This window comes from Zea mays, chromosome 7 (assembly GCF_902167145.1).
Source record: "Zea mays cultivar B73 chromosome 7, Zm-B73-REFERENCE-NAM-5.0, whole genome shotgun sequence".
In the NCBI taxonomy this organism is placed as follows: domain Eukaryota; kingdom Viridiplantae; phylum Streptophyta; class Magnoliopsida; order Poales; family Poaceae; genus Zea; species Zea mays.
Genome location: NC_050102.1, coordinates 11,238,777 through 11,249,464, shown reverse-complemented (window position 1 = coordinate 11,249,464; position 10,688 = coordinate 11,238,777).

Sequence of the window (10,688 nt, the reverse complement as noted above, 5' to 3'; positions counted from 1 at the left end):
GATCATCCTTTGCCACCACTTGGTTTGTTTTTGCAAATCAAACTCAAAATCCTATCTCTAAGTCAAATCCACTTGTAGAGACATAAAGAGAGGTTTTCCAAAGAAAATTGATTCAATATTCCAAAAACTCCCCCTATTTCCCATAATCAATACTTCTCCCCACAAGAGGCCAACTTTTGACAAAAGAGACAACAAAAGAGATTTGACAAACCAAAAGCTCTATTCTACTGTTTTCAAAATCTCTCAAGTGGTAGCTGATCCATTTATCACTTTGGCCTTTATTTTCTCCCCCTTTGGCATCAAGCACCAAAACGGGATCAATCTTGGCCCCAGAACCCCATTGCCTCACCAAAATCTTCAATAAGAATACAAAGGCAATAAGAGTTAAAAGATGAACTTGGAGAAATTACTCTTTTCATCGGAGTGCAGTGGAAGTCTTTCATGGTCCAAGTCCACCTTTTCCCTTTTAATTCTCCTTTGAGACTAAAACAAGCAAACTCAAGTGTATGGTTAGTCTCAAAGGGTCAAGTTGTAACACATCTCCCCCTAAAACTGTGCATCACTTTGCAACGGACTTGTGAGGTCCAGGGAGTGTTTGTACAACTTGAGCACCACACTAAGCAACAAAATGCAGAATGAACATGATCAAAGGCATAAACACATGTATGCTATAAATCAATCCAGGTTCCGCGAATCTAAGACATTTAGCTCACTACGCAACCTGCAAAAGGTCTTCTCATCTAGAGGCTTGGTAAAGATATCGGCTAGCTGGTTCTCGGTGCTAACATGAAACACTTCGATATCTCCCTTTTGCTGGTGGTCTCTCAAAAAGTGATGCCGGATGTCTATGTGCTTTGTGCGGCTGTGTTCAACAGGATTTTCCGCCATGCGGATAGCACTCTCATTATCACATAGGAGTGGAACTTTGCTCAGATTGTAGCCAAAGTCCCGGAGGGTTTGCCTCATCCAAAGTAGTTGCGCGCAACACTGTCCTGCGGCAACATACTCGGCCTCAGCGGTGGATAGGGCAACGGAGATTTGTTTCTTAGAGTTCCACGACACCAGGGACCTTCCTAAGAATTGGCACGTCCCTGATGTACTCTTCCTATCGACCTTACATCCAGCATAGTCGGAATCTGAGTATCCAACCAAGTCAAAGGTAGACCCCTTTGGATACCAGAGCCCGAAGCAAGGCGTAGCAACCAAATATCTTAGAATTCGCTTCACCGCCACTAAGTGACACTCCTTAGGATCGGATTGAAATCTAGCACACATGCATACGCTAAGCATAATATCCGGTCTACTAGCACATAAATAAAGTAAAGACCCTATCATTGACCGGTATGCTTTTTGATCAACGGACTTACCTCCTTTGTTGAGGTCGGTGTGTCCGTCGGTTCCCATCGGAGTCTTTGCGGGCTTGGCGTCCTGCATCCCAAACCGCTTTAGCAGATCTTGCGTGTACTTCGTTTGGGAGATGAAGGTGCCGTCCTTGAGTTGCTTCACTTGGAACCCAAGAAAGTAGTTCAACTCGCCCATCATCGACATCTCGAATTTCTGCGTCATCACCCTGCTAAACTCTTCACAAGACTTTTGGTTAGTAGAACCAAATATTATGTCATCGACATAAATTTGGCACACAAACAAATCACCATCACATGTCTTAGTAAAAAGAGTTGGATCGGCTTTCCCAACCTTGAAAGTGTTAGCAATTAAAAAGTCTCTAAGGCATTCATACCATGCTCTTGGGGCTTGCTTAAGTCCATAGAGCGCCTTAGAGAGCTTACACACGTGGTCGGGGTACCGTTCATCCTCGAAGCCAGGGGGTTGCTCTACGTACACCTCCTCCTTGATCGGCCCGTTGAGGAACGCGCTCTTCACATCCATTTGGTACAACCTGAAAGAATGGTGAGCGGCATATGCTAGCAAGATACGAATTGATTCTAGCCTAGCCACAGGAGCAAATGTCTCCTCAAAGTCCAAACCTGCGACTTGGGCATAACCTTTTGCCACAAGTCGAGCCTTGTTCCTTGTCACCACCCCGTGCTCGTCCTGTTTGTTGCGGAACACCCACTTGGTTCCCACAACATTTTGCTTGGGACGAGGCACCAGTGTCCAAACTTCATTGCGCTTGAAGTTGTTGAGTTCCTCCTGCATGGCCAATACCTAATCCGGATCTAGCAAGGCCTCCTCTACCCTGAAAGGCTCAGTAGAAGAGACAAAGGAGTAATGCTCACAAAAATTAACTAATCGAGATCGAGTTGTTACTCCCTTGCTAATATCACCCAGAATTTGATCGACAGGATGATTCCTTTGAATCATCGCTCGAACTTGGGTTGGAGGTGCCGGTTGCGCTTCTTCCTCCATCACATGATCATCTTGTGCTCCCCCTTGATCACACGCCTCCTGTTGATGAACCTGTTCATCGTCTTGAGTTGGGGGATGCACCGTTGTTGAGGAAGACGGTTGATCTCGTTCATCTTGTTCCTGTGGCCGCATTTCTCCAATCGCCATGGTTCGTATAGCGGCCGTCGGAACATCTTCTTCACCTACATCATCACAATCAACAACTTGCTCTCTTGGAGAGCCATTAGTCTCATCAAATACAACGTCGCTAGAGACTTCAACCAAACCCGATGATTTGTTGAAGACTCTATACGCCTTTGTATTTGAGTCATAACCTAACAAAAACCCTTCTACAACTTTGGGAGCAAACTTAGAATTTCTACCCTTCTTCACTAGAATGTAGCATTTGCTCCCAAATACACGAAAGTAAGATACATTGGGTTTGTTACCGGTTAGAAGCTCATACGGCGTCTTCTTGAGGAGGCGGTGAAGGTAGACCCTGTTGATGGCGTGACAAGCCGTGTTCACGGCTTCCGACCAAAAGCACTCGGGGGTCTTGAACTCTCCAAGCATTGTCCTCGCCATATCGATTAGCGTTCTGTTCTTCCTCTCTACCACACCATTTTGCTGTGGTGTGTAGGGAGCGGAGAACTCGTGCTTGATCCCTTCCTCCTCAAGGAACTCCTCCACTTGAAGGTTCTTGAACTCGGACCCGTTGTCGCTCCTTATCTTCTTCACCTTGAGCTCAAACTCATTTTGAGCTCTCCTGAGGAAGCGCTTGAGGGTCCCTTGGGTTTCAGACTTATCCTGCAAAAAGAACACCCAAGTGAAGCGGGAAAAGTCATCAACAATAACTAGACCATACTTACTTCTTCCTATGCTCAGATAGGCGACGGGTCCGAAGAGGTCCATATGCAGCAGCTCCAGGGGTCTTGAAGTGGTCATCACATTCTTGCTGTGATGCGCTCCTCCCACTTGTTTACCTGCTTGACAAGCTGCACAAGGTCTATCTTTTTCAAATTGCACGTTAGTTAAACCTATCACGTGTTCTCCCTTTAGAAGCTTGTGAAGGTTCTTCATTCCCACATGTGCTAAGCGGCGATGCCACAGCCAGCCCATGCTAGTCTTAGCTATTAAGCATGCATCTAGACCGGCCTCTTCTTTTGCAAAATCAACTAAATAAAGTTTGCCGTCTAATACACCCTTAAAAGCTAGTGAACCATCACTTCTTCTAAAGACAGACACATCTACATTTGTAAATAGACAGTTATATCCCATATGACATAATTGACTAACAGATAGCAAATTATATCCAAGACTCTCCACTAAAAACACATTAGAGATAGAATGCTCATTGGAGATTGCAATTTTACCTAGCCCTTTTACCTTGCCTTGATTCCCATCACCGAATATAATTGAATCTTGGGAATTCTTATTCTTGACGTAGGAGGTGAACATCTTCTTCTCCCCCGTCATATGGTTTGTGCATCCGCTATCAATAATCCAGCTTGAACCCCCGGATGCATAAACCTGCAAGGCAAATTTAGGCTTGGGACTTAGGTACCCAACTCTTGTTGGGTCCTACAAGGTTAGTCACAATTTCCTTAGGGATCCAAATGCAAGTTTTATCACCCTTGCATTTTGCCCCTAACTTCCTAGCAATCACCTTTCTATCCTTTCTACAAATTGCAAAAGAAGCATTCAAAGCATGATATATTGTAGAAGGTTCATTGACTTTCCTAGGAACATTAACAACATCTCTCCTAGGCATATTATGAACAACATTCCTTCTACCACCATTTCTATCATGCACATATGAAGAACTAGAAGCAAACATAGCATGAGAAAAATCATTGTAAGCATTATAACTCCTATAGGCATTTCTAGTTTGTCTCCTATCATGATACAAAAAGGCATGGTTCTTTTTAGCTCTAGTAGCCATAGGGGCCTTCCCTTTCTCCTTAGCGGGAATGGGAGCCTTATGGCTTGTTAAGTTCTTGGCTTCCCTCTTGAAGCCAAGTCCATCCTTAATTGAGGGGTGTCTACCGATCGTGTAGGCATCCCTTGCAAATTTTAGCTTATCAAATTCGCTTTTGCTAGCCTTAAGTTGAGCATTAAGACTAGCCACTTCATCATTCAATTTAGAAATTGAAACTAGATGTTTACTACAAGCATCAACATTAAGATCTTTACACCTAGTGCACGTTTCAACAATTTCTACACAAGATGTTGATTTACTAGCTACTTCTAGTTTAGCATTTAAGTCATCATTAACACTCTTTAAAGTAGCAATGTTTTCATGACAAGAAGATAATTCACTAGAAAGCACTTCATTTCTTTTAACTTCTAAAGCATAGGATTTTTGTGCCTCTATAAACTTATCATGTTCATCATACAACAAATCCTCTTGCTTTTCTAAAAGCCTATCCTTTTCATTCAAGGCATCAATCAATTCATTGATTTTATCAATTTTATTTCTATCCAATCCCTTGAACAAACTAGAGTAATCTATTTCATCATCACTAGACTCATCGTCACTAGAAGAATCATAAGTGATATCATTACGAGTGATTACCTTCTTTTCTCTTGCCATGAGGCAAGTGTGACGCTCGTTGGGGAAGAGGGATGACTTGTTGAATGCAGTGGCGGCGAGTCCCTCATTGTCGGAGTCAGACGAGGAGCAGTCCGAATCCCACTCCTTGCCAAGATGAGCCTCGCCCTTTGCCTTCTTATAATTCTTCTTCTTCTCCCTCTTGTTCCCTTGGTCCTGATCACTATCATTGTCGGGACAGTTAGCAATAAAATGACCAAGCTTACCGCATTTGAAGCATGATCGCTTTCCCTTGGTCTTAGTCTTGCTTGGCTGTCCCTTGCGACCCTTTAGCGCCGTCTTGAATCTTTTGATGACGAGGGCCATCTCTTCATCATTAAGTCCGGCCGCCTCAATTTGTGCCACCCTGCTAGGTAGCGCCTCCTTGCTTCTTGTTGCCTTGAGAGCAAGGGGTTGAGGCTCATTGATCGGTCCATTCAAGGCGTCGTCCACGTATCTTGCCTCCTTGATCATCATCCGCCCGCTTACGAATTTTCCGAGTACCTCCTCGGGCGTCATCTTCGTGTACCTGGGATTCTCACGAATATTGTTCACGAGATGAGGATCAAGAACAGTAAATGACCTTAGCATTAGGCGGACGACGTCGTGATCCGTCCATCGCGTGCTTCCGTAGCTCCTTATTTTGTTGATAAGGATCTTGAGCCGGTTGTATGTTTGTGTCGGCTCCTCGCCCCTTATCATCGCGAATCGTCCGAGCTCGCCCTCCACCAACTCCATCTTGGTGAGTAAGGTGACATCATTCCCCTCATGAGAGATCTTGAGGGTGTCCCAAATTTGCTTGGCATTGTCCAAGCCGCTCACCTTGTGATACTCGTCCCTGCACAAAGAGGCTAGCAACACAGTAGTAGCTTGTGCATTTTTATGGATCTGTTCATTAATAAGCGAAGGACTATCCGAGCTATCAAATTTCATTCCACTTTCCACAATCTCCCAAATGCTTGGATGGAGAGAAAATAGGTGTGTACGCATTTTGTGACTCCAAAATCCGTAGTCCTCTCCATCAAAGTGAGGAGGCTTGCCAAGTGGAATGGGGAGCAAATGAGCATTTGAGCTGTGCGGAATGCGCGAATAATCAAAAGAAAAGTTTGAGTTAACCGTCTTTTGTTTGTCGTAGTCGTCGTCCTTGTGGGAAGAAGCAGACTCGTCGCTGTCGTAGTAGACGATCTCCTTGATACGTCTTGTCTTCTTCTTCTTCCCATCTTTACGTCTGTGGCCCGAGCCAGAGTCGTTGGATTTGTCATCTTTTGGCTCGTTGACGAAGGACTCCTTTTCCTTGTCGTTGATCACGATTCCCTTCCCCTTAGGATCCATCTCTTCGGGCGGTTAGTCCCTTTCTTGAAGAGAACGGCTCTGATACCAATTGAGGGCACCTAGAGGGGGGGTGAATAGGTGATCCTGTAGAACTTCAAAAACTTAAGCCACAAAAACTTGTTAAGTGTTAGCACAATAAATGCCAAGTGGCTAGAAAGGAGTCTCAACAAAACACAATACCACAAGAGATCAATCACAGAGACGACACAGTGGTTTATCCTGTGGTTCGGCCAAGACCAACGCTTGCCTACTCCACGTTGTGGCGTCCCAACGGACGAGGGTTGCAATCAACCCCTCTCAAGCGGTCCAAAGACCCACTTGAATACCACGGTGTTTTGCTTGCTTTTTCTCAATCCCGTTTGCGAGGAATCTCCACAACTTGGAGCCTCTCGCCCTTACAATTGAAGTTCACAAAGAACACAGAGCAAAGGGGGAATGAGCAACGCACACAAGACTTCAAAAGATCAGAGCAACAACACGCACACAAGTCGCAACAAGAGCTCGCAACACAACTCAAGGAGTTCGCAACTCAACAAGAGCTCTAGATGCTATCACAATGAAACGAATGCGTGAGATCGATGTCTTGGTGCTTAGGAATGTTGTAGGAATGCTTGGTGTCCTCCTCCATGCGCCTAGAGGTCCCTTTTATAGCCCCAAGGCAGCTAGGAGCCGTTGAGAACAAATCTGGAAGGCCATCCTTGCCTTCTGTCATCGGGCGCACCGGACAGTCCGGTGCACACCGGACAGTGTCCGGTGCCCGATTCCTTTCCTTAAATAGCGAAGCCGACCGTTGCAGATCTGGGAGCCGTTGGCGCACCGGACATGTCCGGTGCACACCGGACAGTCCGGTGCCCCCTTCCGACCGTTGGCTTGGCCACGTGTCGCGCGCAGAATCCGCGGCGGACCGTTGGCCCGGCCGACCGTTGGCTCACCGGACAGTCCGGTGCACACCGGACAGTCCGGTGAATTTTAGCCGTACGCCGTCAGCAAATTCCCGAGAGCGGCCTCTTCGGCCGAGGCAGCCTGGCGCACCGGACACTGTCCGGTGCACCACCGGACAGTCCGGTGCTCCAGACCGAACAGCCTCTTGGCTGAACACAGCCAACTCTCCTCTTTTCTTCTTCTTCCTGTTTCTGATACTTAGACAAGTATATTAGTACATAAAACCAATGTACTAAGACTTAGAAACATACCTTAGCTCTTGATTTGCACTTTGTTCATCCGTGGGCATAGATTCACATTTAAGTACTTGTGTTGGCACTCAATCACCAAAATACTTAGAAATGGCCCAAAGGCACATTTCCCTTTCAATTACGCTACGGCGGCCTGAACCACTCTAAATCCTCGTGTCTTCTTGTGTTCATCCCACAATCTATCTCGCAGACAAAACGCTTAGGCCCCTCCTCATCTTAGGATTAGGGCGGGTGCATTCTGCCACCCGGCCGGGGGATTTCACCACCGATAGACCGGACCTCCGTAATAGCTTGAAGAAGGGTAGCGCCCTCTCAGCCAGTCTTGAGATGAAGCGGCTAAGGGCGGCCAGTGACCCCGTAAGCTTCTGGACGTCTTTGATTCGTGCCGGAAGCCTCATTGCCTCAATTGCCTTTATCTTCTTTGGGTTTGCTTCAATGCCTCGGTGCGAAACTAGGAATCCCAGCAACTTCCATGCGGAGACACCAAAGACGCACTTGTCCGGGTTCAGCTTCGTGCGTGTTGCCCGCAGCTTGTCAAAGACCAGGGTTAAGTCTTCCACTAGGGTCGACCCTCTCTTAGTCTTGACCATGATGTCATCAACATATACCTCCACCTTGTCCCTAATCAGATCACCAAAGGTCTTACTCATCGCTCGTACAAATGTTGGCAGGGCGTTTTTCAAACCGTAAGGCATTACAATATAACAGTAAAGCCCATCCACAGTTACAAAAGCGGTATGCTTCCTATCGTGCCTAGACATCTGGATCTGATGGAAACCAGAGTAAGCATCTAAGAAGGACAGGAGGTCGCACCCAGAAGTAGAGTCCACGATTTGATCTATTCGTGAAGTAGATATGGGTCCTTGGGACAGGCCTTATTGAGGCTGGTGTAGTCGATGCACATATGAAGCTTCCCGTTTGCCTTGGGGATGATGACTGGATTGGCCAGCCATACTGGGTGATGGACCTCTTCGATGAAGCCAGCGTCCAGCAGCTTCCGGACCTCCTTACGGATGAAGTCCTGCCGCTCAACGGACTGTCTCTGAGGCTTCTGGCTCACCGGTTTGGCATCAGGGTGGATCTTCAGATGGTGCTCAATCACCTCCCTAGGGATCCCAGGCATCTGCGATGATTCCCATGTGAATATGTCGGCATTTGCCTGGAGGAAGGTGATGAACGTGATTTCCTATTTCTCCCCCAGATCGCCCATGATGCGAGTGGTCTGGGAGGAATCCGCGCTAAGCCGGATGGTCTTGACGGGGACGTTGTCTGCCCCAGATGGTTGCACCTTAGTAGGCGTCTTGGTACAGAAAGTTGAGGGGTCCCTCCCCCCGTCATCCAGGCGAGCGACTTCTGCCGCCAGGGCGTGCAACTTCTCGACAGCTACAAGCGAAGCGGGGCGGTCGCCCCACACGGTGAGGACCCCAGCAGGGGACGACATCTTGAGAACCAAGTACATGTAATGGGCAATGGCCATGAACCGGTACATGGCTAGCCTACCAATGATGGCATTGAAAGGGAGGTTAACCTCCGCGATGTCGAACTGGACGTTCTCTGTGCGGAAGTTCTCCTCGGTCCCGAATGTAACCAGGAGTGTGATGCTCCTAAGAGGATACATTGGTTGAGGGCCCACTCCGAAGAATGGGCGAGAGGGTCCCAGTCGGGATCCTGGGATCTGCAGCTGCTTGAACACAGCGTGGCTGATGACGTTGAGCCCAGCCCCACCGTCAATCAGGACATGATGCAGCTTCAAGTTGGCGATGATAGGGGCGGTGATGAGTGGTAGTATACCAGCCCCTGCCATGTTTTTGGGGCAGTCGGATTCCCCGAAGGAGATAGTGGTGTTCCGCCACCGCTGATGTGGGGCTGCCTTTGGGACCCCTGGAGTCGTCGAAAGGACCTCGCGGCGTAGGGACTTCACGTTCCTACAGTAGGTGAGCTCCCAGCTTCCGCCATACATAACGTATAGCTTTTTGCAGCAGTCGTTGTCATCACCAGAGTCGGAGTCTCTAGTGAGGATTTCCTTGAGAACTTGCTCGGGGGCCTGATACCCGAGGTCCCGTTCTCCTGCGGCCAGGTCGCCTTCGTCAACCTTCTCCTTGCCAGGCCGGCGACGAGGCGGCGAGCCATCCTTGGAGGCCTGCTCGCGCCGCTCGCTGATGCGCTTCGCGAGCTTTAGGATCTCCCGGCATTCCGAGGCGCTATGGTGACTGTTAGGGTGGATAGGGCATGACCCATTGTCACTTTCCTGTTGCCGTGGACGCTTGTTGCGCTCGTCCTGGCCACCACCCACAGCTACAGCGACTGGAGTACCAGACTGCGGCCTATCGTGACCGCGATTCTTCTTCTTCTTGCCACCTATTGGAGACTTGTTCTCAACTGCTATGGGTTAAGAACAAGGCAACACAAAATGTTAAATGTTAATGCCCTTCGTCCATCGAAGCATTATTTCCCTTAGGATGTAATGATCTTTAGACGAAGGTCATGAAGGACATACCTTCATCATTGCAGTATATGTTACAATAGAAGAAGAAACATATGGCATATAAGAAACAACATAAATGATCATATGACATTGTTGATTCATTCTTATTATATAATCATGAAAAAACAGGAACAATATGGAATTACAAAAGTACCTTCGGCTTGTCAGAAGGTAAAAGGGTACAAGCGTGACGCAAAAGCAGGTCCAACTCAGCGTGAACAGTACGAGGGTACTGTTCATCTATTTATAGGCACAGGACGCAGCCTGTGAGAAATTACAGTCATGCCCTTTACATTTATTATTGACTTGTAGATAAATCTATGAGGACTAAACAGCCCTTTCCCCTTTAAGTCGGTTCCTTTTTCTGCGATTGAGTCGAAGCTCCCTTGAGCGTAGCTTCGGAGCAGCGGTAACCTTCGTCATGACCATGCTCCTCCTATCTTGTATGCTTTTATCCTGAGTCCGAAGGTACCTGTCCATAAGCCATACTTGGAAGACATTGTTAAATTACGTTTTTGAGGACCTTCGGAGGACGAAGGCCCCCAACAGTAGCCCCTTGCAGTATTAATTTGTTTAAGATAACGAATTCAGACTGCGACATGGACGAAGGCCTTAAGCCGAAGGTCCGAAAAAACACCTTCCCTTTGCTAGAATAGCAACAGTTAATGACAGACGAGACCCTCCAACTCGGGGCGCGCCGAGCGTATAAATAAGAACTCACCCTGACCACATTTGGTACGAT